General features: G+C 43.8%; 1 long non-coding RNA gene across 1 annotated transcript; it reads left to right on the top strand.

Annotated features, from left to right (window-relative positions):
- Positions 1–33: 33 nt before the first annotated feature.
- LOC132238064 (uncharacterized) lies at positions 34–25120 on the top strand. Its single transcript, XR_009453720.1, has 3 exons — positions 34–407; positions 5162–5269; positions 24661–25120. It is a non-coding gene; the product is annotated as an uncharacterized LOC132238064 (long non-coding RNA).
- Positions 25121–27523: the final 2403 nt, after the last annotated feature.

Genomic DNA, 27523 nt, shown 5'->3' with positions numbered 1-27523 from the left:
GAGGGCTCCGCACTGAGGCTGAAGCGCAGGCGGCGGCCGGGGACATACCGCGCTCCCTCTCCGGGGGCGGGACCACGCCGCGGGCACGCCCACTTCGCCAGCTCCTATTGGCTGAGATTCCCGACCTCTCTTCTGATTGGGGGCTGGAGCAGTCAAACTTCCCTCGGCGTTGGGTGGGCACCGCGGCGGGCGGCGGAGCGGCCGGAGGCGGGGAGAGGCGTGGAATGGACGCGCGAGGCGGGGAGCGGCCGGGCCTCGGGGCAGCCGCCTCCCTCTCGCCGTGCGCACCCCGCGGCCGCTCTACTGCGGAGCCCCGGGCTCAGGGGTCGTCATGGACACGGCGGATAGGCCCCCGGGCTCCCTCCCGCTGCTGAGGAGACCGGGCGGGCGGCGGGACCCGGCGACGGGTAAGGGCGTGCGGCGACCTCCGAGGGCCGCGGCCCCGCGAGGGCAGCCCCCGACGAGCCTGGTCCCTCTCCCAGACGCTGGCAGTTTCCATGGCTGGCGACTGCCCAGATGTGAAGTGTTTTGGAAAAAATGAGCCCAGTCCGCTGTTGTGCGGCGCGGCCATGTGGACGGCCGGGCCGGGCGGAGGGCGAGGGGCAGTCCCAGAAGGCGGCTGCTCTCCGGGTCCCAAATGCCTTAAAAAAAAAAAAAAATGTGCACCCGGATCTCCAAAAAGCATTAATGGGCAGCAGCTCGAGAGAAAGATGCTTTTCTGTGTTAAAAGCCGCCTCGTCCCTTCCCAATGGGAGCCTGCGAGTTCGGGTCCCCCGGGGTCCAGCCCGGCATCCCCGGGGCCGCCTGCCCTTTTGGACCTGCGGCGGGGCGGCCGGGGTCGTGACCCCTGAGTGTCCCTCTGAGCCTGCAGTCACTCCGCTCAACGCTCTAAAACATATATTTTTAGACCTGTTTTTTTTAAGATGAACTTTTTAATATTTTTTTATTGATCTCAGGAAGGGAGAGGGAGATGGAGAAACCTCAGTGATGAGAGAGCACCGTGGATCGGCTGCCTCCTGCGCGCCCCCAACTGGGGATGGAGCCGGCAACCTGGGCCTGTGCCCTTGACCCCATTCGAACCCGAGACTCTTCTGTCCACAGGCCGACGCCCTACCCACTGAGCCACACCGGCAGGGCCAAAGATGGTTTCTTGGAACAAGTAGGTTTAAATGCATAGATTTCCCCCCAAAAGGTTTGTGGGGTGATTTTTACGAAACCGGAAGGGTGTGTGTCAGGCGCGTCATGAACTGATCACCAGGTTTACCGTAGAAAGCTAATGAGTCTGATACTATTGCAGCAGATTCTTAATTAGGAGAGCTGGCTGTCCCTACAGGGTGTGTCACCTGTGGCATGTCACCCTCTTGCCATGTTTAAGTTCTATCTGCTCTTTTTTTTGTTGCTGTTGTTAATCCTCACCTGAGGATAAGTACATATTTTTTAATATATTTTTATTGATTTCAGAGAGGAAGAGAGACATAGAAGCATCAATGATGAGAGAGAATCATGGATCCTCTGCATCCTGCATGCCCCACACTGGGGATGGAGCCTGCCACCTGGGCATGTGCCCCGACCCGAATCCAGCTGTGACCTCCTGGTTCATAGGTCAGCGCTCAATCGCTGCTGAGCCACCCCAGCTGGGCGAGGATATTTTTTTCTTTCTTTCTTTCTTTTTTTTTTTTTTGAGAGTGGAAGGGAGGGAGAGACAGAGAGAGAGAGAAACATCCATGTGATTGCCTCCTGTAAGCACCCCCATCCCGGCGGGATGGAGGTACCTCACCCCCTTCACTCCGGGGGCCTGACCTCTAACCACAGAGCAAAACCGGCCAGGGCTCTATCTGCTCCTTAACCAGAAGAACATGGAAAGAGCTATTGTGTAAAGCACTTCATCACATTTAAAAAAGAAAATGTTAAGGCAATTGCAATTTATTTAGAGGCCTTTTATTACTATTTCATGTTACCTGTCACTAAAATTTGACAGGAATCAAAGTAATAACATACTCCTGAAAAGGAACACCACATTTTGTAAGAACGATAAATACTACCTCTGCCTAACCTCTCCCGTCTGATTTATCAATGACATAAACCTGAGTGTTCTCCCGTCCTTTAGGTATAACTTTGTTTAATCCGTTTCGTGGGTGCCTTCCTTTCAACCACGTTCAGGGTACTGACAAATCCAGTTATTATTTTCCTCCCTGTTCTTTTCTCTTAGTTTCTCTAATTTTTCTATGCAGATTCTTTCCAATGATTAAAGGTGTAAATACTTTATAGTATACTTAAACATAAAAAGCAAACCTTGTAATAGATTATTTTCTAGAGTTCCTCCTTTCAAGGATAAACTGGTGAGAATAGACATTACTCCTAACATTATGAAAAACTGAAGAATCTGATGAAATTCAACCCCTCTGAGAAGAACGATGAAAAAGTTAGAGACAGCAAATTGAAATGACCATAAATAGAATAAAAGTGTGACTCAGTGCCTTCATTTGATTCTTTTCTTCATCTACAATGTTTGTTTGTTTTTAAATATATTTTATTGATTTTTCACAGAGAGGAAAGGAGAAGGATAGAGAGTTAGAAATATCGATGAGAGAGAAACATCAATCAGCTGCCTCCTGCACACCTCCTACTGGGGATGTGCCCGCAACCAAGGTACATGCTCTTGGCTGGAATCGAACCTGGAACCTTTCAGTCTGCAGGCCGACACTCTATCCACGGAGCCAAACCGGTTAGGGCTACAATGTTTTTTTTTAATCTTTACTAATTGTCTTTTAATCAAGTACAACTTTGGAACTATGAACTGCAGTTAATTACTATTTCCATGAGGTTAATTATTCACCTCTTCAATCATATCATATCAAACAAAATACAGCCCTATAAAAACGTTTTTTACACGTGCAATGGCTACAAATACAAAGGCCTCTCCAGACTAGCAAGTGGCTGGGTCCTCAGAGCTACTCTCAGACTTCCTCTTTGCTGCCTACAATGGGTGTGGTCTCACAGCCACTGGGAAGGCAGTCCACGTCACAGGAGAGGTTGGAACGCACCCACTTTGTGTCTATTCTCACTAGAAGCACAGTTCCTGAGCTGCTCTGTTCTTTTGAAGATTAAAAAATGGCTGATGTCTCAGGATCATAACGTAACCTATGCATAAGTTCCAGATCTTGCCCTTCATAACAACTAAAAGGCTATTTGTTGACCTAGAGCTAAATAGAAAACAATTCTCTTTTGACTAACGGCTCGTAAGAACTGCCTAAGGTTTTTTATTTGTTTGTTTGAAATTCTTCTATTTAAAGAAGAGAGTAAGGTTCAGGAAACCTCTACACAAGCTTCTGCTGCTACTTCCCTTTCTTCTGTTGGTTTCCTGCTTTAATTGGCCAACTTCCTAGCCTCACTGATAAACCCTGCCAAACATGACTTATTTTTCCAAAGCTGAATTTAGATTTGCATTAAAATAAGTATTTTAAGTCCCTCTTCTGTGAAATGGGGATAATATTGGTATCTTATCTCATGGATTCTTGTGAAGGTGAAATGAATCAACACATGTAAAGCACTTAGAACAATGGCAGTAGCACTGTTAGCTATAATAATAATTATTAATAGCAATAATAATTAATACCAATGATAATAATTACTCTCATCCCCTGAGTGAATACATTTTGTTGTGCAATGTGATTTGTTGTCAGGTCTATTACTGAAAAGCCAAACTAAGAATTGTTTTAAAAACTCTAATCATAAAATACCATTTAAAAAGAAGCTAGCTTCCCAAAATGAGATTATTTAATTCATTTTTAGAAAGAATTTCCAAAGTATCTTGAAATACAGACTGCTGCAAAAGCAGTCAGATTAAGCAAAGCTGGGCTCAGTGCCCCAGGTACCAGCTATTGACAAATAACTTTTAAAAAATACTAAAGAAAGAAGAATTGCAAGCGAAAATCAAACAACAAAACACTTGCCTCAATATATATGTCATATACCATTAAATCTAAAAAAAATTTTCATTTGCTACCTATATAAATTAAACCTCTGTTCCCTTGTGAAATTACACAAAAATGGTGAGAGAAATTTTTATCAAATTTGAAGAAACTATTTGAATGTTCTCATTTAGAATACTAACTGCCCAGCCGACGTGGCTCAGTGGTTGAGTATCGACCTCTGAACCAGGAGGTCACGGTTTGATTCCTGGTCAGGGCATATTCCCAGGTTGTGGGCTTGATCCCCAGTGTGGGGTGTACAGGAGGCAGCCCATCAATGATTCTTTCATCATTGATTTTTCTATTTCTCCTCCCTTACTTTCTGAAATTAATTTAAAAAAATATTTAAATAAAATAGATGAAATTCTTTTTGAGGGATCCCCTAATAGCTGCAATGGGAGTGGGGTGGAAATCAATTATTTTTCCTTCATTCAGAGTGATATAGTAAATATTTCAATTAGCTCAATTTATGTTAATATTGTTTATACGTAGATCAAAATTATATGCATAGAGCCTCCAGATATTTATTGATTTTTTCAAAGTGATTTTAATTCTAGATGTGGTGTTTTTGCCTTTGTGTTTTTTAATATATTCTTTATTGATTTCAGAGAGGAAGGGAGAGGGAGAGAGAGTTAGAAGCTTTAATTATGAGAGAGAATCATGGATCGGCTGCCTCCTGCACGCCCCCTACTGGGGGTCGAGCCCACAACCGGGGCATGTGCCCTTGGCCTGAATCGAATCTGGGACCCTTCAGTCCTCAGGCCGATGCTCTATCTACTGGGCTAAACTGGCTAGGGCTTGTTGGTTGTTTTTCTTTGGGGGGGGGGGGGCTTGTTGGGTTTTTTTTGTAAATTCATAGCATTAAATTGAACTAACACCCGTCCCAGAGATAAGAAAGTCTTACTTGTATATTAGCAAAACTTTAAAATTTTTTTATTTTATAAATAATCCAAAAGTCAAAACCATACCTGTCTGAGAATGAAAACAGCCTCTGTGGTAGATTGTATTACTGTTCCTAATTAATTTTGTCCCTCCCACTGGTAGGATTTTACCTCCCCACCTTGTTGAATGGCAGGGTTGGCCTTATGCCTTCATTTGTTCAACGAAATGAGGAAGAAAGTGATATATACCACTGCTGAGCGTAAACTTTAAGAGTAATTGCTTGGTTCTGTCATATTTTTCTTTTGCAGCAAGAACAGCATGTCCCACAAAGAGGCTGTCCTTCCCTGGGTCCCAGGATGATGGCACGAAGCTGAAGGTAACTGCCACTGACAGCATGAAGAGAGAGACACCTGACCGTAAGTCATTTTAACTTGGGGGTTATTACCGTCGAATGACTTGGCTTACCTTGACCAGTAAATCATCCAACTCAGTGAAGAAGACTTCACAGCCCTGAGACTAGTATGGATTACAAAGAGAACTCGGAAAGATAGGCAGTAGACCTCCAGAGTGGTTGAAACTTAATACCAATGAGAGAACAGTCAGAGTAGACCTCTTTCAGGATCGATTAAAACCAAAGGTTAGATAAGAGATGTTTGATTGATATTTCAGCATGCCATACGTATTTGGACATTTTAATTGGGGGAATTAGCAATGTTTTGAAGTATGAGCTCTAAACCAATTATGCTGTGTTGGCTTTATGCTGTGAAATCTAATGTTGGTTCAACATCTGGCATTGGTCACATTTCTAAACCCTGAAAAAGAAAAATGAGCCTGGACTTTTGCCTGTTTATGTTCATCCGAAGGTAAGATCATATTACCAATGCAGGAGCCAATTACTAAACTCCACTGAAACCATTATTTATAGAGATAACTCAGACATCTGAGAAAAAGCATCCAAGTCCACAGTAATGTGTTTTGATGTTCTGGGGAAAAGGGAATCAATATTCATCCTCCATATAGCTTGGATTCCTTCAAACTCAGTCTTTACTTTTCAAGCATCTGACATTGACAGTCAGCATGTGATTCCCTCTGTCCAGTTATAAGTTGCAACAGCAGCTCCACAACAGAAATGTTGGCTCATGATTCATGATAGAGCTGCATCTCACAGCAACAACACCATGTGGTGTGTTGTAAGGCAGAATTTTATTCGTATGCACCCCAGATAGTAGAAAAAGCCTAAATGGAGTAGGAGAATAGAATAAAATAATGTGATACTTCCATATACTGGGATAACATAAATTATTTAAAATCAATGATCCCCAGTATCATGTATTAAAGTAGATAAGTCTCAAAAACACCGTTGAGGAGGAAGAAAAGTTAAATATTGATGTGTATAGTATGATACCATGATTATAAAATGGTAAAACATGCAAAACAATGTATTTATAGATTTATACACATTTGGTTTAAAAGTTTCAAATGTGCAAAGGAATGATAAACATCAAATTCAGTGTTTGGTTATTATCTCTGAGTATATACAGTGCCGAATGGGATTGAAGACATACATGTACACAGAGAGCTTCATCTGTAATGATTGATTTAAAAAAAAAATCTGAAGCAATATGGCACCTGGGTAGTTGATTATGGATGTTCTTTATATTCTCTCTTTTTCTCTGTTTGAAGAAATTTTATTATGTTGAAAGCCATTATTTTTCCCTAACAATTATAAGTGTAGAAAATATTACAAATACAATATTCAATTTTTAAGGTTCCTTTTAAACTTTATTTAATTTTTCCTAATCAATGCTAGTTGGTAAAACCAGTAAGCAATATAGCTACCCTAGAAATATATTTCAAGAGTGCAACCAACAGACACTATCCTTGAGCTAAAGACTTTACAAAAGGTAAGAATGACTAATATTTAAATGAAACTTACAGAAAAAATTATTTGGTTCTTGGCTATATTTGTAAACATAAATATGTAAGTAATTCTTTCATTAAACAAGTATGAGTATAAAATACATGCTTCCAGCCCTAGCCGGTTTGGCTCAGTGGACAGAGCGTTGGCCTGCAGACTCAAGGGTCCCAGGTTCGATTCCAGTCAAGGGCATGTACCTTGGTTGTGGGCACTTCCCCAGTAGGGGGCGTGCAGGAGGCAGCTGATCAATGTTTCTCTCAAAAAAAATAAATAAATAAAATACATGCTTCCAGGCCTGTCTTGGTTGCTCAGTTGGTTGGAGTGTCAACCCGTGCACCAAAGGGTTACAGGTTCAATTCCCAGTCAGGGCACATATCTAGGTTGTTTCAATCCCCAGTCAAGGTGCATGGGGGGGAGACAACCAATCAATGTTTCTCTCTCACATTGATGCCCCTCTCTCTCTCTCTCATTCAAAAATAAATAAAAGCATATCCTCGAGTGAGGATTTATATGTATATCCTTCCTTCCTTTGAAGTTACACAGCTATTTATGCCCTGGCCGGTGTGGCTCAGTGGTAAAGCATCAGCCCACATACCAAAGGGTCTTGAGTTTGATTCCTGATCAAGGGCATGTACCTGGGTTGCAGGTTCACTCTTCGCCCCCAGTCGGGCCTTGTGCAGGAGGCAACCAGTCAATGAGCCAATGTAAGACATGGATGTTTCTCTTTTCTTCCTTATCCTTCTCTCTCCCTTCCTCTCTCCCCTCTCTCCTGCCTCCTTCCCTTCCACTCTCTAAAAAGCAATGGAAAAAATATCCTTAGGTGATGATTAAAAAAAAAGAAGCTATTTATCTTTGTAATATTGCTGTTAGGGATGGTATCAATTGCTAAACTTTATGGCTATAGAAATTATAAATTAACTAGAGGCCTGATGCACAAAGATTCGTGCAAGAATGGGCCTTCTGCCCTAGCCAGTTTGGCTCAGTGGATAGAGCGTCAGCCTATGAACTGAAAGGTCCCAGGCTCGATTCCGGTCAAGGGCACATGCCCGGGTTGTGGGCACGATCCCCAGTGGGGGACTTGCAGGAGGCAGCCGATCCATGATTCTCTCTCATCATGGATGTTTCTATCTCTCTCTCCCTCTTCCTTCTTCTCTGAAATCAATACAAATATATTTTAAAAAATAAAATGCACAAAAATTAAAAAAAAAAGAAAAGAATGGACCTTCCTTCCTCCGGCTGCCAGCACCGCCTTCGCTCCAGCCAGAGCCGCCTTTCTGCCTTCCCATGCTGCCCAGAAGCCCAGAGAAGCTGGGGCAGTGCAGAATGCCTGTGGCCCGCCCCCGGCTGCTCAGTGCCTGTATATGCAAATTAACCCACCATCTTTGTTGGGTTAATTTGCATACACACGCCTGATTGGCTGGTGGGTGTCACACAGGTACAGTCAATTTGCATCTTTCTCTTTTATTAGTGTAGGTAAGGTCACACAGCTAATTAATAATAAAGTTGGCAATGATACACCCTCAAGCTAAATGTGGCCTTTGCCCTCATTTCTTTTGAACCATTGTACAAATCCTACAGTAGACATGTTTATGGATGTAAAAATGCCACAAGGGTCATAAAATCTCTGGGAGTAATGTCCCTAATGAGAGGCTCCATTGGCAAGCTGAGTAAAGAAGAACAGGTTGTACTATTTTAGATAAAGATGAAGCTCCGGTAAGTCAGAATTGGAATGCTCCGTCTAATCCATTCCGGCGCATTTTAGCTACGTGGCATACAGGCACAGTGTCCAGACCTTTGGATTCTTTGGATTCTTAAACATAATCCAATTAAGAAATATGATTTTAAAAAAATAAAATTATATGACTGATTTTTAAACATAAGCAGCTCATTAAATTTTTTAAAACACTACATACAAATTATCTGCAAGAATAATTTGACTGCACTGAGCAGTCAGATGATGAGGTTTATTCCCTGACAGATTCTACCCCAGATCTGTAGTCCCAGCCATGCACATCCCATTTCCCTTGAAACTGCTGCAGCTACCTTGCTACCAGGAGAGGAGCTAGTCTCCCAGCAAACCAACACACCCAGGACAAGGAGCGATGGAATCTGTAATCTCAATGACATTCATGAGCTACTTACTCAACCAGCTCAGATGCCTGCTCCCCTTTGTTGCATGTGATATATTTCTTTATCATTTTAATCACTTTGAATCTGGGTTTCTGTTAAGACATTCTGACTGATTCAAAATCACACTGTAGGAGATTCTGTCTCCTATAGTGTCTGTGTTTCTCTTTGCCCTGAGAACAATTTATGACATCTACTTCTGCTCTCATTTTTTAACCCTACTGAATTATATATCTACTAGAGGCCCGGTGCACAAAAATTTGTGCACTCGGGGTTGGGAGAGGAGGTCCCTCAGCCTGGCCTGTGCCCTCTCACAGTCTGGGACCCATCAGGAGATAAGGACCTGCTGGTTTAGGCCTGCTCCCGGGTGGCAGAGGGCAGGCCTAATCCTAGGTGTAACCCCTGGTCGGGCTCAGAGCAGGGCCCATTGGGGAGTTGGGGCCCCGCCTCCTGTCATGCACAGAGCAGGGCGGATTGGGAGGTTGCGATGCCATCCTCAGTCATGCTCAGGGTAGGGCCGATTGGGGGGTTGGGGCACCACCCCCTGTCACACTCAAGGCAGGGTCCATAGGGAGGTTGCAGCGCCACTCCTGTCATGCACAGAGCAGGGCCGATCAGAGGGTTGGGGCTCCGCACCCTGTCACACTGATCCCGGTGCTGGGAAGCCTCGCTGCTCCACTGATCCCAGGGCCAGGACGCCTCTCGGCTCCCCTGATCCCTGGCCCGGAGGCCTCTCGGCTCCGCTGATCACCGGGGCTGGGAGGCCTATGGACTCCGCTGATCACCGGGGACGGGAGGCCTCTCGACTCCGCTGATCACCGGGGCCGGGAGGCCTCTCGGCTCCGCTGATCACCGGGGCGGGGAGGCCTCTGGACTCCGCTGATCACCGGGGCCGGGAGGCCTCTTGGCTCCGCTGATCGCGGGGCCTCCGACTCCGCTGATCACCGGGGCCGGGAGGCCTCTCGGCTCCGCTGATCACCGGGGCCTCTCGGCTCCGCTGATCACCGGGGCCGGGAGGCCTCTCGACTCCGCTGATCACTGGGGCCGGGAGGCCTCTCGGCTCCGCTGATCGCGGGGCCTCCGACTCCGCTGATCACCGGGGCCGGGAGGCCTCTCGGCTCCGCTGATCACCGGGGCCGGGAGGCCTCTCAGATCCGCTGATCTCGGCGCAGGGAGGCCTCTCGGCTCCGCTGATCTTGGGGCCGGGAGGCCTCTTGACTCTGCTGATCCCAGGCCCTGAGGCCTCTCTGCCCTGCTGCTTCAGGGCTGTTTGGCTTCGCTCTGCTTGGAGCCTGAGTATGCAAATTAACCGCCATCTTTTAGCTTCTATAATTGAAACATTGTATCTTTTGGAGTCGTTGCTTCAGGAGCTCAGAGCCCTGCAGCTGCGGGGATCCTTGACTTTCTCCATCGCTGGGGCAACCAAGCCTCCTATTCTCAGCTGCCTGGCTGCCAGCCGCCATCTTGGCTGACAGTTAATTTGCATATCTCGCTGATTAGCCAATGAAAAAGGTATCGGTTGTACACCAATTACCATTTTTCTCTTTTATTAGTATAGGATGTTTTAACCTATATACACATGATATGACTCGCATTATTTAAAATAGAATGATGGAGTTGGAGATACGGAGAGCATAAGAAGCCAGCACCTAACCTTCAGTTTGGACTCACAATCATTTTCATTTCATTCTAGATTTGCTTCCCTTCTCTCCCAACAAAAATAATATTGAGCCATATTAAGACAACCAGCTTTGCCCTTGTGTTAAACTAGACTTCTATGCTTGTGCTTGATTGATTAATGTTTGGACTTTAACTTGCTATTCTTCATTCTTGCCAAAATGATCAGTTTTCCTTTACCTAACCAACTTTCCTCCTGGGAGTTTTTGCTTATGCCATTCTTATCACCGTATATGTCCTAAGCCCCTTTCTCTACTTATCAAATCCCACTGACCTTTCCAGGTCCCCATCTTACATCTTCATGGTGCTCTGCAATTTCTTATGTAACAGCCCTTTTACCCTGGTAACAGCTGTTACCCTCATAACAGCCGTTGAAGATGGGCAAGTAGGTACAATCTCATTTTGCAGGTGTGAAAATTGACACAGAAATGTTAAATAATCTGTCCAGCATTTTAGTAACTTGCCTCAAAAGTACCAAATATTTGATTTTATGTCTTTTACCCCTACCATTGTCCCTTTCCATTTTCATCTGGATATACTTCCTCTTTCCTAAGAATTCAAATGTCATTTCTTCTGAGAAGTCTTCCCTGGCCTGTCCAGGCAGAGTTAAGGGGTCCTTTCTCTCTGTATCAGGGTTCTTTTGGTAATATCTTCATTTATTGCAGTACTCTGTGTGCCTCTGTCTTCAAACTAGATAGGAGGATTTAGTGGGGGGGTTTTGTTTGTTTGTTTTTTGAGGATTTAGTATTTTTAATTTTCAACATATCTACCATCATTTTGAGTAACATTTTCAATCACATAATTGAGGCTGTTTAATGTAACATATAAAATAAAAGAAATATATAAGAAAAAATGAACCTTTCCGACACTTTTTGAATCTTGAGTAAATTTATTCTTTATTATATTTCAGAAAGAGGAGGAAATTTTAAAAATCAAATTGCAAAAGGGCTGTATGGACCCCTTGTTTTTAGTGACTGTCTACCTGTGCCAACCACCAAGGAGATTACATAGATTAAAAAAACATGGTGTTTTGCTTTGAGGAGCTAGACAAAACACAGATAGATAAACTCCTAATTAAATACAGTATTCTGGATGCTATAGACCTTACACATATATATGTATTTTTATGGGTAAATATGTATAGAAATGCATTCTATCGATGGGAGTTATGGAATATTCTAGAAAGGAGGTGGCATTTGGTAGGTAAAAACCCAAGTGTATAGATTGACCAGGGCATTCTTTCAAGAACAAAAAAGAGTGAAGTTAAATGGTAGGTTCAGGGAACTACAAATAATCTGGTATAGTCTTATTAGTACTCTCCACTAAATATTTCCAGTCTCTTACTGTGTAGGATTGCATATCTGTACTCCCTTGAAGTTGGATGGATCCAGGCAACTTGCTTTGGCCAGGGGAATGTGATTATAAACTTAACAGGCCAATGCAGAATTTTCCAGTCTCTCCTTTCCTATGCCCCTATAACTGTTAATGCTTAAAGCTGTTGGCTGCTTTGTCTACCAGAGTATAAAAGTTTAGAGAGAGAAACTTTGTCAGTTTAAACTTCTGTGATTTGGGGACTTTATTCTCTTCTGATTGATCCACCCACCTAATATGAGAGGAAGGTAGGAGGAAGATCATTGAGAAGCCAGTCCTATTGGCAGCATATATAAAGGTCAGTTTATAAAATGACCATTTACCTAAAAGTGTGTTGCCAAAATATTTGAATTCATGAATTCAAGTAAACACATTTTATGCTTTTTCGATTGAATGCCATTTCTGACTAGCTGTTCTTATTTCACAACTAACTCTAAAGTTGACCAATGTAATTTAAGTCAAGAAAAAGATGTCTTCATAATCCAAGCTTTATTTAATCTTACAGTCACAAAGTCACTGACCTTTGTGTTCCAGGTAGAAAAAAGTATCCAGAGACATCTGTAGCCTTAGTCTATATTAGCTATCGTTGGTATTGAACACTAGCTGTCATTACATTTTTACTGCAAGAGGCATGATACAAAGGAAAATGCTTGCAATTTGGAGAGAGACAGGTTTAGATTTTAATTCCAGTAGGTTGTACTACCTTCACACAGTACTGCCTTCGTGGATTTTTTCTTTCCTTCATGGATTTTTACCTCCCAGCTAACATTATATTTTAACAGAGGTTTCTAGAAATATTGTTTTAATCCAAGAATGTGGCTGAAATAGTAAGAACTTGACATCTCATGATAGGCAAAAAAAGAATGTTGGTGTTGATTAGCACCTGAGCTTTGCTAACACCCTCCGTGAGAGGAGGAGCTAAGAGTTTGTAGTTTCTGTAGAGGTAAGCTTATGTAGGCAGAGGAGGAAATGAGGTAGGAAAAGGTCTAGACATGAGGGGTTGTCCTAAATTGGAAACATGTAAGGTCAAGGGTCTATGAACCGGTTGGAATACATATTTTCAGATACCTGAACACTGAGAGAAATACCAACAGAAGACAAGGGGATGTGGAACAAAGATGGAGATAAACTTTGTCTCTTCATAATTGTAGTTTTTTTCTCAATAAGTTGTGAAGTAGGCCAAGGTAAGTGCCTCAAGTGTGTAACTTTCTAGAGTCTGCACAGATGTTGAGAGGAAAATCAAGTCCCTGCACAGTGAGAAATTGAATAAATAAATTTTAAGTCCATTTCTGAAGACTAAATTTGTTTACTTAAAGTTTAAGAATGTAGCCTGGCTGGCATGGCTCAGTGGTTGAGCATCAACCTATGAACCAGGAGGTCATAGTTCAATTTCCAGTCAGGGCACATTGCCCAGGTTGTGAGTTTGATCACCAGTGTGGGGTAGGGGGGACCGTGCAGGAGGCAGCCGATCAAAGATTCTCTCTCATCATTGATGTTTCTATCTATCTCTCCCTCTTCCTTCCTCTCTGAAATCAATAAAAATACATTTTCTAAAAACTTTAATAATGTATATAGATCTCTGCAGGCTTTCTGAACTGTGAGAGTCAGGCAACTGGAGTTCCAGCTCCAGGCTGGCCATCCCCTCGCGCAGTGGTCGCCAACCTTTTGGACCTCATGGACCACCAGTTGGCAGCCGCTGCCCTAGCAGGTTGACCCGGGCAAGTGTCTTGACCTGTCAGTGCCTCAGTTTCCCTGCCTCTAAAATGGAAGCTTGAACTAAGTGACCTCAAAGGTGTTGTCTGAGTCCCAAGTGTGATTCTGAGCACGGGTTACATGCAGTTGTGGCTTTTGTCTGGAGATTAGTTGACACTTGCTGATGAATTCTCATGTCTCTTGTTTTTCCAACAGATACTATGGGCATTACTTTCAAGGTGACACACTATAAATATCAAACAGGTGAAAGGTTGTTGTAAGGCCAGTGACTAGACAAAAGCTATAAACGCCTAGCATATGGCAGTTTTGCAAGAGCAATAAAGGGCACATGCACCTTTAGATTAATAATTAAAGATACTGTTAAGGGATGGTGCGAGAAGGGGCAATGGGATATATACAGCCAAGAACCTCAGAGCCTGGGTGGGAACTTGTCCCAGTGTGTGGAACAATGTCACTGTAATCTGGTTGTTATAATGTGAGTCTCAGTGGGGTTTTCCCCAGGGGCAGACATTATCAGAATATAAGGCAACCATGTTTGCGGGTAATTCATACACTGGCCAGCTGGCACTCAGACCCACGGCAGGGGGCTCAGGAGCCGCTCGGCACACACATGCTCCTGCCTTTAGAAGCAGCTGTTGGCTCTAAGAGCTTTACAGCCGGACTCCTCTGACGGTCCCCAGGACAGCATAGTGGTGCGAAGCTTGGTGTGTGCTTTTAGAGAGCCATTAGCAGAAGGAGATAACCGCAGTGTCAATAGAAAGCAGGTGGACTGGCACAACCAGTGTCACGAAAATAATTTTCAAGTCAATTACTGTAGGTTTTTATTTGGGAGGGGGGTGTACTTTTTAAGGGAATGGGATATCTAGGCTCCATTTATCTCTAAATAATAACTCTTTCACTCCTAGCAACCACTTCCTGGAAAACAACCTGACAAAAAGATCAAAACAGTGAAAAGAGGCCTTTCGCACATTTAACAATGATAAGAGAGGTTTTAAGAGCAAAATGCTGTAATAGCTTCAATCAAACATGGCTGTATTCATTCTCTCTCAGATCAGCAGCCAGGGTCAGGCACTTTCTTGCTGCCAAAACCCATATTAACCCTTCCATGGTCACTGCATTCTGGATATGACAATCACCCACCTACAGAACGTTATGGTAAAACAATCCCTGTAATTTTATTGGGTGTATAGTTTGCCCCATGCATGAACTGCACAATGATAACACAAATTGCACCCTTACCTTGCTTCTCAAAGGGACTCTGTTTCTTCACTTGTAAAGCAAACAGTAGCACCTCTTTGGGGGACCGTGGGGAGAATTCAGTGAGTAGTGTGTGCGTGTTCTTCAGGGACAGGCCCAGGAGCTCACCAGATGTCAGCTTCCTGTCCCTTGCAGTCCACTTCTATTAAGAAACCCAGGTGATCTTCTTAAGCTGTAAGTCAGGTCTTGTTACTACTCCCCAGCTGAATGGCTTCCCATTGCAGTAAGGGTAATGTTAAAAATTCATAGCCTTCCCACAAGGCCGCCTCGGCACTGCCTACTAGTAAAGTCTTAGCTACCGCGTCAGCCAGTCTCGCCTTAGGGTTATGCTGTGGCCGCATTGCCTGCTTCCAGGTCTTCAGATGGGCAGGGCTGCCTCATGGCTCCTACACGGTAGGAGCACAAGGGGAGATTTGGAGGCTTTATCTCCTATGTAATAGGCATCAACCCCAACTTATTTAATATGCACAGTTGATACTCTATAAATGTTATGTAAAATGCTGTGCAAAAATAGCTTCTGACTGCACTGCTCAGAGCCACATTGCTGCCGGAGAGGCCCTTCTGAATGTAATTGGGGACTGTCACTGCTTCTGCACATGCTGTCCCTTTGCCTGAAACCCTCATCTAACCTTTTTGCTGCTGGCCAAATCGTACTCTTCTGGTCTCAGCTTAAATGTCACTTCCTCAGATGTGTTTCCCCGTTAAAATTCTATCACCTGTTCTTTCCTTTCAATCGAATGAATAATCCTATGTGACCATTTCTCCCCGCCTGGACTGTAAGGTACATAAGGGCCAGGATAGCAGGCCTGCTTCTCTCACGGCCACAGGCTGGCCCAGAGAAGGGTGCAGGGCGTGCTTGTTGCTGGAGAATCTACCTGCGGATGTAATAAAAGTGTAACTGGACAATCAGTGGGTCCCTGCTGCCTGTTGCTACTTGAGCCAATTAAGCAGAGACAGGGTTGAATCATATGCGCGTTTATTCCAATCCTGCCAGCAGTATTGGAGAGTAGCAGATCATCCATAAAAATCTGCTCTGCCCCCCACTATAAGCTTTCAGCTGCTTCTGTTGGGTAGAAGGACAAAGATTACATGGTGATGTAGGCAAAAGGGAATGCCAAATGGGCAGTTCACAGGTAATGGGAGCTGGAGATTTGCAAAGGGTTGGGGGCTTTCAAAGGGCTGGCAGCTCCGGTTTCTGCCACTAGGTTGTTAATCTCTCCATGATCATAGGCAGCTCCCAGATGGACAGGAGGGGCCACATTTCCGGGTGAGCTCCCAGGTCCCATGTGCACCTCTCAGCCAGGTTAGAATGTGCCTTCTTTAATCAGAACAAAATAACAGGGTATGATTAATATTTCTTACAATTATAGCGGTCACCCAGTATTCTATTTCTGCCCCTATCAAAAGATCTCTCTCCCACACAAATGAAACATGGGAAAACATTACTCCAGGCAACCTGGTGGCAAACTTTGGGGGTTCTTCGTGAGCCAGCCTCCAGGAGGAAAAGAGAAAGAAAATGCCTCCATCAAATACTGTGCCTTTGTGTCTCATCCTCTTCCTGCTTTCTCTTTAACTAGCGTCCTTTCTCCCCCCGCCACCCCCCCCCCCACCTCTGCCACCGCGTGTCAATATTTGCAAATGATTCTGGAGCAAAACTGAACTTTATGTGAAAAGAGGGATTTTAGAAAGAGGAAGAGAAGGGGCCGCTAACTATGAACAAAAAGTACCTCAAGGCCCTGCCTCCCCTTAGCTTTCGGTAGAAACACCCCTGCACGCGTGTCTTTGTACCTGGCTTCTAGTTCGTATCACATGAGCCTTTGAATCATTTACCAATGGCTAAGTCACCTGCTCTAGTTTCCCGAGCTGTGCTTCTGCACAGGCCTCTGAAAGGCAGTACTAAAATCCTTTCTGGTTGGATTCTGGACTTGGTCACATTTGTATTTTATCATGACAGCACATTTTATAGCCCATCGCCTCTTCCAATGATATAGGAGCTTTTATAGGAAAGCCTATCTTTCCTCCCTTCCTTCATGCATATTTATGACTGTTCCTAAGTGCCAGCCACTACGCTAGGTACCTTCTCTTCTGCATTCTCTGGCCTTGGTTGTCTGTCTAGATTGACAGTCTTTCCTCTTTTTTTTTTTTTTGCCCACTTTGAGTCCTCCTCTAGCAGGCTGGCAGGCAGAATGGTTAGGGCCAATCAGGCAGGCAAACAGGTCAGTGGTTAGGAGCCAGCAGTCCCGGATTGTGAAACTGGCAGTTGGACATCCCCCGAGGGATCCCAGATTGGAGAGGGTGCAGGCCAGGCTGAGGGACACCCCCCACCCTCCATGCACAAATTTCATGCACTGGGCCACTAGTAAATAAATAAAAGTAGTTGAATTATCTTAAATAAAATAAAATAAAAGGAGCCATCATTATAACAGAACAAAAAAGAAGAACTATGTCATGGTGATAATGATCTATTTTTATTTGCATCCTTCCCCAACCTCCACCCCCACCACTCCAACTTTCTATGGCAATTTCCGCCCTCCACATTGAAAACAGCTTTCTTTAAACGTTCATGGAAATCCTTTATCTATAATAGTATGAGAGATCATGTTCCAGGCACATATCTTTAAGTTTTATTTTTACACAGTTTGAGGCTTTGGCACTCAGCCACCTTAACCCCTGTAGAGAAATGACATGCCCAGGTGTCCTGGGCTCTAAAATCACACCACTGGAGCCCGGTCTGCGCCACCAGGAGTGAGCCAGCCCTGTCCCCATGCTCCAGGCCCGCCCTTTCAGCTTCTAAGGCTCAGGGCTCACCGCATTCCTCAGGCACACTCCCCCTCTGCTCCTCTTTACAGACTGTTCACTCTAGTCCTAATCCTGTAAAACCAAGCCTACTGCCCACAGGGTGAGAACGGGGACAGACCTAGACCACAGTCTGTGGTTTTATTTCATCAGCAGAGTCACTCCAGAAAGGTACCAAAGCTGCTTCTATATATACAGTATCTATAGTTTAATATAAGCCTTCATCTGGCAGATTCTTCAGTTAGGGAAAAAAGATGCCAAGCTGTCTCTCCATACTGAGCCTGAATTCCGTGGATTCTGATGTATTATAACAGCCTAAAAAATGCAGAATCATAGAATGGTAGAGGTGGGAAGGAAGGAATCTGGCCCGCTCCCCCATCTGTTTGTTAACCTCCTCTAGCATTCCTTAAAATTGACTATCCACCCACAGTTTAAAGAAGAGGATTTTTAAAAGAATAAGGAGCCTAATTCTGAAATTGTAATCAGAATTTCTCGAAGAATGCTCTGCACAGCCTGCATCAGGATTATGTGGGTGCTGCCGGAGGGTCCTGGGGCTCTATCCAAAAAGGACAGAATCCTTGGGCCTGGGGACACGTCCTAGGAATCTTGCCCCCCAGGGGTTTCTTTTTGATACTGACGCCTTCTAGCAGGGACAGCCCCGCAGGTGACAGGCTGGAGGAAGGCTTTTTGGCCCTTGAGTGGAGCCGTCTGTCTGCAGGCTTTTCACAGGAATGTGGTAAGACAGCCACCACAAACCCCCAATATCTTCTCCCACGGCACACTGAGCAGCCTAGGCAGTTATGAAGCTGACACGTGCCTACGTTCTACTTCCTGGTGAAGCTGGGGGAAGGAGCCCTGCCCTGGGCCAGGGAGAGGGAGGGGGCCTTGGTCCTGGTCTGACCCCATGGCGGGCCCTGTGGCAGCACCTCCACGCAGCCATGCTCCAGGAGAGGGCTTGCACATGAATGACAGCCTGCAGACACTGACTTATTAGGAAGCACAAGTCAGTGATGCTGGGATCCAGGGAGCACATCACAATCAGTTTATTCAAAAGATAAAAATAGGAATGTGAAAAGGTGGACCGGAACACGCGAAGTTGGAAAGAAAACCAGTGAAAGGAATTTAGACACAATTCAGGCCATAATAAAACGAGACTTAATCATAAGTTACCCACCTCCGCTGAAACAGAGCGTGTTTTTACGGTGGGGAGGGCTGTGCCGACGCTCCCTTCCGAGGAGGCCCAGGCTGAGCTTCCAGAAAAACCACCGAGCCGCCACGCTCAGGAGACAAGAGCCGGCTGTGTTGAAAACGCAGGAGCCAGAAATGACACATACCAAGCAGATGACCAAGAAAACTAGGCAAAGGAGAACAGAGAAATTCATTCTTCTTTCTCCTAGAGGGAAAAGCATCCAACGACACCTCGCTTAGCCTCCTCTCCTCTCCTCTCCCTCTCCCAAGGTGAGCATGAGCTTGGGAAGGAGACACCCTGGGCTCTCCCCGGCTTGGCCGCTGCCTGGGTGACTTTAACCACCAAACTCAATGTTCCCGACTCTTGATGTCTTCACCCACAGGCAATAGAGGGTCTTGGCTGAGGCTGAACTTCAAAATTTGTGAAGTTTTTTCTGTGTGTTTGGGTCTCCACAAGTAAATATTCATTCATCTTTAAACTGTTTCCTGTTTAAAAGAAAATCATGCCCAGAATTACACAAATATAAAGCAAGGGCCATTCCCCTGAGCAGGGCAGTCAGCATCCTGGGGTGGTAGGAGGAGTGGCTGGCGGGGTAGCGTGGGGCGAGGTTTCATCCCCAAGTCTCGGGTTGACGGCCTACGTGCGCGTGTTTGCGTGCATTTCAGCGGCAGGGAAAGGAAACATTTTTCTTGGACGAGGGATGCAGGAGTGGGAACACAGAGAGAACTGTTGCCGCTTCTTTTTGAGACAGGTTTTTGCTTAAAGGCATAAAGAAGGGAGGGCGTTCTATTTTGAGAGGCACTAGGTGCCAGCAGGGGGCCTCGGAAGCCCACTGCCTGGAGAGGGGCTGGGGCTCCCCTTCGAGGCTCTGCCCAGTGAAGGCCACTCAAGGCTGCTTCACTGTCCTTCGCGGGGCAGCAGGTCCTTGAAGTCAGGTGCCGCGGACATTGGCAAGAGGGAACCCAACGGGAGAGGAAGGACTTGGTTTTTCTGTGCAGGTGAGGACCCTGCTGGTGACTCAGAAATCACAGGGGGACACTTTCCAAGGGGGTGGGAGTGGTGTACAGAACACAGCTATGCTGTGAGGACGTATGGGGAGCGTTGGCAGTGAGCATTGTATAGTCAGTCTCGCAGCACTACTGCCTGAGAGAACTGGGGCCGGGGCCCAGCACGGTTGGACCTGGAGGCAATGGTGTGCTCAGCTTTCATAACTTGCTTGCCTCTGGCAATCTGGAGAGCCAGCATATCACTCCTGGCATTCTCCTGTCATCCTGTCATCCTGTCATGGGAGGATTAGCAATATCTCCACATGCCTCTTCCTCCCTCCCCTCGCCCCCTCCCTCTCCTCAAAGACAAATCAAAACAGTAGAAGACAGCTGTACAATTTTGCTCATATTCGACTCATCTTCCTGCTGTTATAATCTTCATTAAAACTGATATTTTAATGCCAAAATAACCTATCCCTTTTAAGGCAGAAATCGTATATTTCTCTGCTTAATTCCACAATGCTTTGCACAATGCACACTTAATGAATTTTGACACTTATGGAACCAAAAAACACCATGTCTTAGATAGGCACATGAAAAAGCTATAAAACTTTAGGTTTCATAAAATATACATGTACACAAGGTTTTGTGTTTTAGGTTCACACTACAATTTGTATGAACATGAGTGCACAGCTGCTTTCTTTTACCATGAGGAATTTATTATTCAAATAATAAATGACCATGTTTTACATTGGAGCCTGGTGATTTTCTCAAGTATTATGATGATAATAATAATAATAATATGATTCTTAAAACATTATAGCATAATATAAAGGTAAACAAGACATTGGTATTTTGTTTCATTTAATACCCTTGAGGCCTGATGCACAAAATTCGTGCAAGGGGCTCGGCCCTCACTGCCCTGGCTTCGTCCAGAAGGTCGTTTTTGGTCTAATTAGCGTATTATGCTTTTATTATTATAGATTATCTCATATAGTATTAAAGTATTCTCTTAAAATAGATGAAGAACTTAAGCACCACGTTTAAAAATCTATTGTTACTGGTTATTATAAGCCCAGGATATACATACCTGAAAGTCTTGAAAATATACATTTGAATTCCAAATATGTGAGAAAATTGTTAAGAAGACCCTTGATTGAGTGCAGAGTACCAGCACCACCGACTGTCTCTCTCTTTAATACTTTCAGTTTTAAAGGCACACCTTTGGAGTCAGGGGCACAGATAGCCTGTGTAGTGTCTTTCTGTGAATTAGAAAAAGGTACCTGTTTTTAGGGGTAAAGTCCATTCTCCCCCCTTCCCCAAGACATGAGGTTTGACAAGTGAAATTGGGTCTGAATTTCAGTTCCCCTGACTGCTCTATCAAGTATCTGCATAACACTCAGACTAAAAGTCTGACTGTGGCAGCCCTACTCACATTTCATTGTCTAAGACTTTTCACCTCTAAGGTCTACCTGCATTATCTGTTAGTCTTTATATTTGCCTACACTCTTCATTCACACATCATTTTCTTGATTTTTTCCATGTCTTCCTTCAGTTCTCTGAGCATCTTTAAGACAGCTGTTTCAATGTCTTTGTCAAGTAGATTCACCATCTAGACCATCGGTTCTCAACCTATGAGTCGCGACCCCTTTGGGGGTCGAACAACCCTTTCACAGGGGTCGCCTAAGACCATCGGAAAACACATATATAATTACATATTGTTTTTGTGATTAATCACTATGCTTTAATTATGTTCAATTTGTAACAATGAAATAGAGGGTCACCACAACATGAGGAACTGTATTAAAGGGTCGCAGCATTAGGAAGGTTGAGAACCACTGATCTAGACAGTTTCTGTTGGTTTAGTTTTTCCTTTGAATGGGCCATATTTTCCTGTTTCTTTGTATGCCTGGTAATTTTTTGGTTGTTGAAAAAAATGGACATTTACATCCAATAATTTGGTAACTCTGGCAATAAGACTCCTCCTTCCCTAGGGTTTTCTGTTTTTATTTTTGGGGTTTGGTTTTTTTATTGTTGTAGGCTGTCTCTGTACTGAGAATCAGGCAGACGTGTAACTTTAAGGTCTTCTCAGGTCTTTTCTGAGCCTGTGCCTTTGCCTGGATATGTGCAGTGACTTTCTAATTAATTTCCCTTGTATATGTGGTTGCTTTTGATGTCCTAGTTCTTAATGTATGCCTTCCAAAAAAAAAAAAGAGAGAAAAATTAAGGGTAAGCCCTTTGAACCCATGGAAGTTAACTTCAGCCAGAGGCGGAGGGGCTTGCAGCAGGAGGGTAGGTGTACCACATGGCAGCTGCCTCTTTGTCTGCTCCTCTGTGGTCATAAACAGCCGTCAGCAATCAGAGAGCAGATCCGGATATTTGGAGGACAGTGTTCTTCCCCCCCACCCCCCCACCCCCCAACCCCATGCTGGCTCTGGCACGCTGCATGCAAGCTGCCCAGGAACGAGTGCGCAGCTGCCTGCCACGGGTGGGGGCCTGGGTAGTGGCTACTATGCTCAGAGCTGACATTGTAAAAAATAACCACAATTTACCCTTCAAGCCTTCTCCTGGAACTTTGGAGCCTTTAATAGACTCCAAATAGTTATATCAGGCAGATTTGAGTACAGTTGTTACCTACGTGGGGAGTCAGATTCCTGGTGCTGACTACTCTGCCTGCTCCTTTCCCAAAGACTCACTAACTCTTACCAAAAGTCTCTTTCACTGTGAGGATTTTGCTCACCTGCATCTTAATTACTAAACCTTTTAGATAAGAAAAATAGGCATCTTAGGCCCGTTTGCCTCCCAAGCATTTTTCAAATTCTAACACATTGTATTATACAGTGTTCTACACTTTGTTTTCATTGTATTATTTTATTTTCTTTTTAACAATAACATGGGGAAATGGTAAGAGCAAATAGTAACATCTCCACTTTATAGTCAGGAAAATTGAGCCTCAGGGCACAATAGAAATGTCTAGTCAGCGAGTGATAAGAGTCAGAACTCAAACCACACCTTTCTCAGACCTAGATCTCTGTCTGCCACTCCAAACTACCTCTGTAGAGCAACAGTAAATTTCTCTAGGAGACCAGAAAGTTTGACCCTAATCAGTGAGGGCAGTCTGGGAGTCTGGAAATAGAAATACTGTATCCTTGCCAAAGCCCTTCTTGACCATCACTTGCTCTCTCTGCCCGTTCTGATTGTGAGTAAGCTTACCTGTTAGAGAGAGAAGGAAATAGGTAAGAAGTTGGGAGGCTGCATCTAAGCAAGACCCTGATGGCAGCTGTACAATTCTTGCTTCCCCCTGCAGCTAAGAGAATGGCCAGGTGCCAGGTGGGTTGGAAGCTTCTCTAGGAGGGTCCTGATTCCTTCAGGGTGTGGGTTTAGACTGACTATCCAAATTTCTGTTTTCGTCAGAGATTAAGAACAGAATTAGAATAAGCTAGTTAAACATTAGTGATAAATACATCCAATCATACCTAAAATTCGGTCACTTTCAAACATGTAATGTTTAATTATTGTATCTGTGATAATACAGTGTTGTTGTTTTTTTAAAACAAAGTTAAAATTTTACTTAAGGAAGCCTAACATTTAGTGAATACAATCTTTCTTAAAACCATACTTCCCGCCTTAGCCTAAATATTTGGATGAGGAGTTCACAAACGTGAATGCCACAGAGGCCAGGTGGGTAACCTGTAGCAGGCTGGGGGGAGCACGTGTGCATGGATTATATGAATGATGAATGCTGGAGACAGCCTCGCTGTCTGAATGGAGCGGTTGGACTCAGTGACAGCCAATCATTATTGTGAGGAAACACAGAGCCAATAATTGCTAGATCTTCTCATTCTTTTTCCAAGAAAAACTGAAAAAATCTTTATTGTTATGCGAACACTCCTTATTATTAAATGTGGACTTAAATTTAAAATGAACATGCCAACAAACCATTTGAATCAAGCGAAATATGGCTGCTGGCCACCAATTTATCTCTGGTTCAGACCAGATGATAAGATATTTATTGCCCCCTAGTGGTAGTTTTCTTCAATTTTAGCTTTACTTGTAGAGGAATGAAGTGACAGCAAATTTCAGTGTTTGGCACATTTGTGTGAGGAGCATGGTCCTGCTGGGTGGGCGAATTGCCCACTTCCAATGTCCGTGCCAATGCTTCCTTATATTGGCACAAACGGCCGAGGTGAAAATCAGTACTGTAGTGAGGGTTAGTGATGCAAATACTGAAAATAAATATTCACAAACACTGATATTTGTGTGATAATCAGTACAATATGGAGTTACTTTTTAAGCATATATTATCAAATATTCAGGGTGTGTGCTGGGCACAGCTAATGCAAGTAGTGACAAGAACATTAGGCCCTCATGGCTGTAGGATTGAGCATCTGGACTATGACTCACTCAGGCAGTTGGCCAATTCCCCAACTGGTACTAAAAACAACTGAAGTACAGTTTTCCCACCTGTAAATATGGGGATAAGAACACTCCCTGTCTCCCAGGGGTATAAAACTCAGTGTCCTCAACATCCTTTAGGGGAAAAGTTCTTCCTGATGAGTGCCCAACCTCCTGCCATCCCCTGGGTCAGCGAGGCAAGCAGGTCAGACTGGCTTATCTTCTATGCACACCCTCTGCCCAGACTGGGTGTGGCTCTTCCTCATTCTTTGGTTTAAGGTTGATTTCTTTTCAGCTGATGTTCCCATATAAAAATGTTCGGAGCAGGAGAGGGCAAAGTAGAATGTGACTTGGGCTGGTTTCCACTTCCATTTCAAGGTCAGCCACGTATTTAGAGCACATGGAAGGTGTGTCTGCTTGGAAGGAGCTCGAGTACTCATTTGTGATGGAAAATTACAGGAGCCTGCCAGAAAAGAATTACTGCAGAGTACTGCCCTTCACAGGGGAGTTGAAAGTACCTTCTGTAGACTTTGCTTCGTCCCGGAAGGACGTCCAGAAGGACATCAGGTCTAATTAGCATATTATGCTTTTATTATTATAGATGTGAGAATGTATGGAATAAAAACAAGAGACTACTAAAAATTAAAATCTACCCACTTCTGAATGCTATTATTTACATGAATACATTAAAACAAGAAAGTGTTTTACTCCAAATATGAGATACTGTATAGCATATTAATACCAAGTATGAGGTGAGAGTATAAAAGTGTTAAACGATTTTGTAAATAAATATTATAGCACATATATTCAAAGAATTCAGCAGATGAAAGTTATGTGCTTGTTCCAATGCTAAGATTTGTGGAGTTCCTCTTCTGGAATTACCTTTACATCCTGTTTACTTGAAAATTACTCACATTGGGTTTTAATCATGCTTCATATTGAAGTCATTTAAGTGATGGTTATGTTTGGTGTTTTCATGACATAAAAGTCATAACACTTAAAAATATATTTTTATTGATTTCAGAGAGGAAGGGAGAGAGAGAGAGAGAAAGAGAAAGAGAAAGAGGAAGAGAAAGAGAAAGAGAAAGAAACATCAATGATGAGAGAGAATCATTGATGGGCTGCCTCCTACATGCCCAACACTGGGGATCAAGCCCACATTCCGGGCATGTGCCCTGACCAGGAATCAAACCGTGACCTCCTGGTTCAGAGGTTGATGCTCAACCACTGAGCCACACCAGTTGAGCAAAAGTCATAGTTATTTTGAAGGTGACCTTTGTGGCCTAGGAAGCAGGATTAAATAGGAAATAAAGCAGGGATTGAAATCAGATAAAATCTGAGAGGATCTGAGACCAATCAATCAAGGCACTTAAAAAGATACATAAATATTTGTATAGCCATAGAGATGTCATGAAATCTTTTGTGATAAAATATTTCCTCTCTCCTAAGATAAATACTGTAAGCAATAGAGCAGGGAAATGATTTTTCAAATAATTGTGGTATTTTAATAATATAAAAGGGGAAGTGGGAAAAATATTTGATCTTATGCAGAAACTGCAAAGTCCTGATGAAGAAATACAGAGAGAGTAGAGCAAGTTAACCTATTAGAGGGAACAGATGGTCCTTCCCCCTGGGTAATCCCAAGCAGAATCCTCAGCACCTTCCTGGACATTTTTAATCCATTTATCCTCTCTCTCTCTCTCTCTCTCTCTCTCTCTCTCTCTCTGGAAGAGGGAAGTATTTATGAAATGAGTTTCTATGAGAACTGGCTACAGTTCAGCTTTTGCGGAAACAAGCTGCTTATCTGATTCCTGTCTGAAGGGCATTTATTTTTATTAGTGGGAATTGTACCAGCTATCCAATGCCTCATCTTTTCAATGGGGGAAAAAATCTTGACAGTCTCCTGAAGACTTTTCTTTTTAATATATTTTTATTGATTTCAGAGAGGAACACTGGGGATTGAGCCCACAACCCGGGCATGTGCCCTGACTGGGAATCGAACCATGACCTCCTAGTTCATAGGTCGGTGCTCAACCACTGAGCCACGCCGGCTGGGCTCCTGAAGACTTCTAATTGTATCTCAAGTGATCCTTATTTTGTGAACAACTTTGTACCTTTCTGAAGCCCATCCTTTCAAGGGGTCATGACTAATGCCCTGGAGACCATTACCCTGAAAACGGTGTTTGAATTATTTGTCTGGAAAGCATCTTCTAGTGTATCTTTGAACACTCATCTGTCATGTCTCTGCCCACTCATCCAGCCTGGTGCCATCTTCCTGCAGTTTATTCTGCACTTGGCATTTTACTAACTGAAAGTTTCATGTCATATGTCACTTTGGATATTTCACACACATGCTCACCCCTGAATCATTACCAGACTATTTCATAAGAATGCGTTAGAGCCAATCCCTGGTGTACTCTGCTGTTTAAACCTCCTTATTCAGGTGGAATGAAATGTTAAAGTGGAAGTTTCAGCTGAGATCCTAGAGCAGGGGTGGGCAACCCCTGGCACGCATGCCAAACATAGCACGCCAGTAACTTTTGCTGGCACGTGAAACCCTCTCAGAAAAAGAAAAGATTATTCAGCGCATTAAAGATTTGTCCTTGAGCAGGAAAACAGTTAAAGATAGGATACTTAAGTTGGAGAGTAATACTGCTGAACAATTAACAAAAGATTTGTCTTCATGTCAATTTTTTTCTATTTGTCTTGATGAAAGTACAGACATTACATTGTCACCTAGGCTGGCCATTTTTTCTCGACTTTGTAAAGGTGATAAAATATGTGAAGAGATGGTTGCCCTTCTAACTCTACCTGAGCGTACTACCGGGGCTGAAATATGTAAAGCAGTTATGAACGAATTCTCTTCTCAACAAATTGACATTTCAAAAGTAGTGTCTGTCACCACTGATGGTGCTCCTTGCATGACTGGTGAGAAGGCAGGTTTTGTAAATCTGTTTGCGAAAGAAGTTGGTCATACACTGATAGGTTTCCATTGCATCATAATGAGGAGGCTTTATGTGCAAAAGCTGGCCTGAAGGAACTGCAGGAAGTGATGCAAACAGTTACCAAAGTTGTTAATTACATTTCTGCTCGGGCTTTAAATAAAAGACAATTTCAAGTTTTACTGAATGAGGCAGAGTCTGTGTATAAAGGACTGAAAATGTACAATGTTTGATGGCTTAGCCGAGGTTTGGTTCTGAAATGATTCGTTGAATGCTTAAATGAGATAACACTCTGCTTG

This window comes from Myotis daubentonii, chromosome 7 (genome assembly GCF_963259705.1).
Source record: "Myotis daubentonii chromosome 7, mMyoDau2.1, whole genome shotgun sequence".
NCBI lineage: Eukaryota > Metazoa > Chordata > Mammalia > Chiroptera > Vespertilionidae > Myotis > Myotis daubentonii.
Note: the sequence above shows the minus strand (reverse complement) of the source record. Positions and strands in the feature narration are given on the sequence as shown.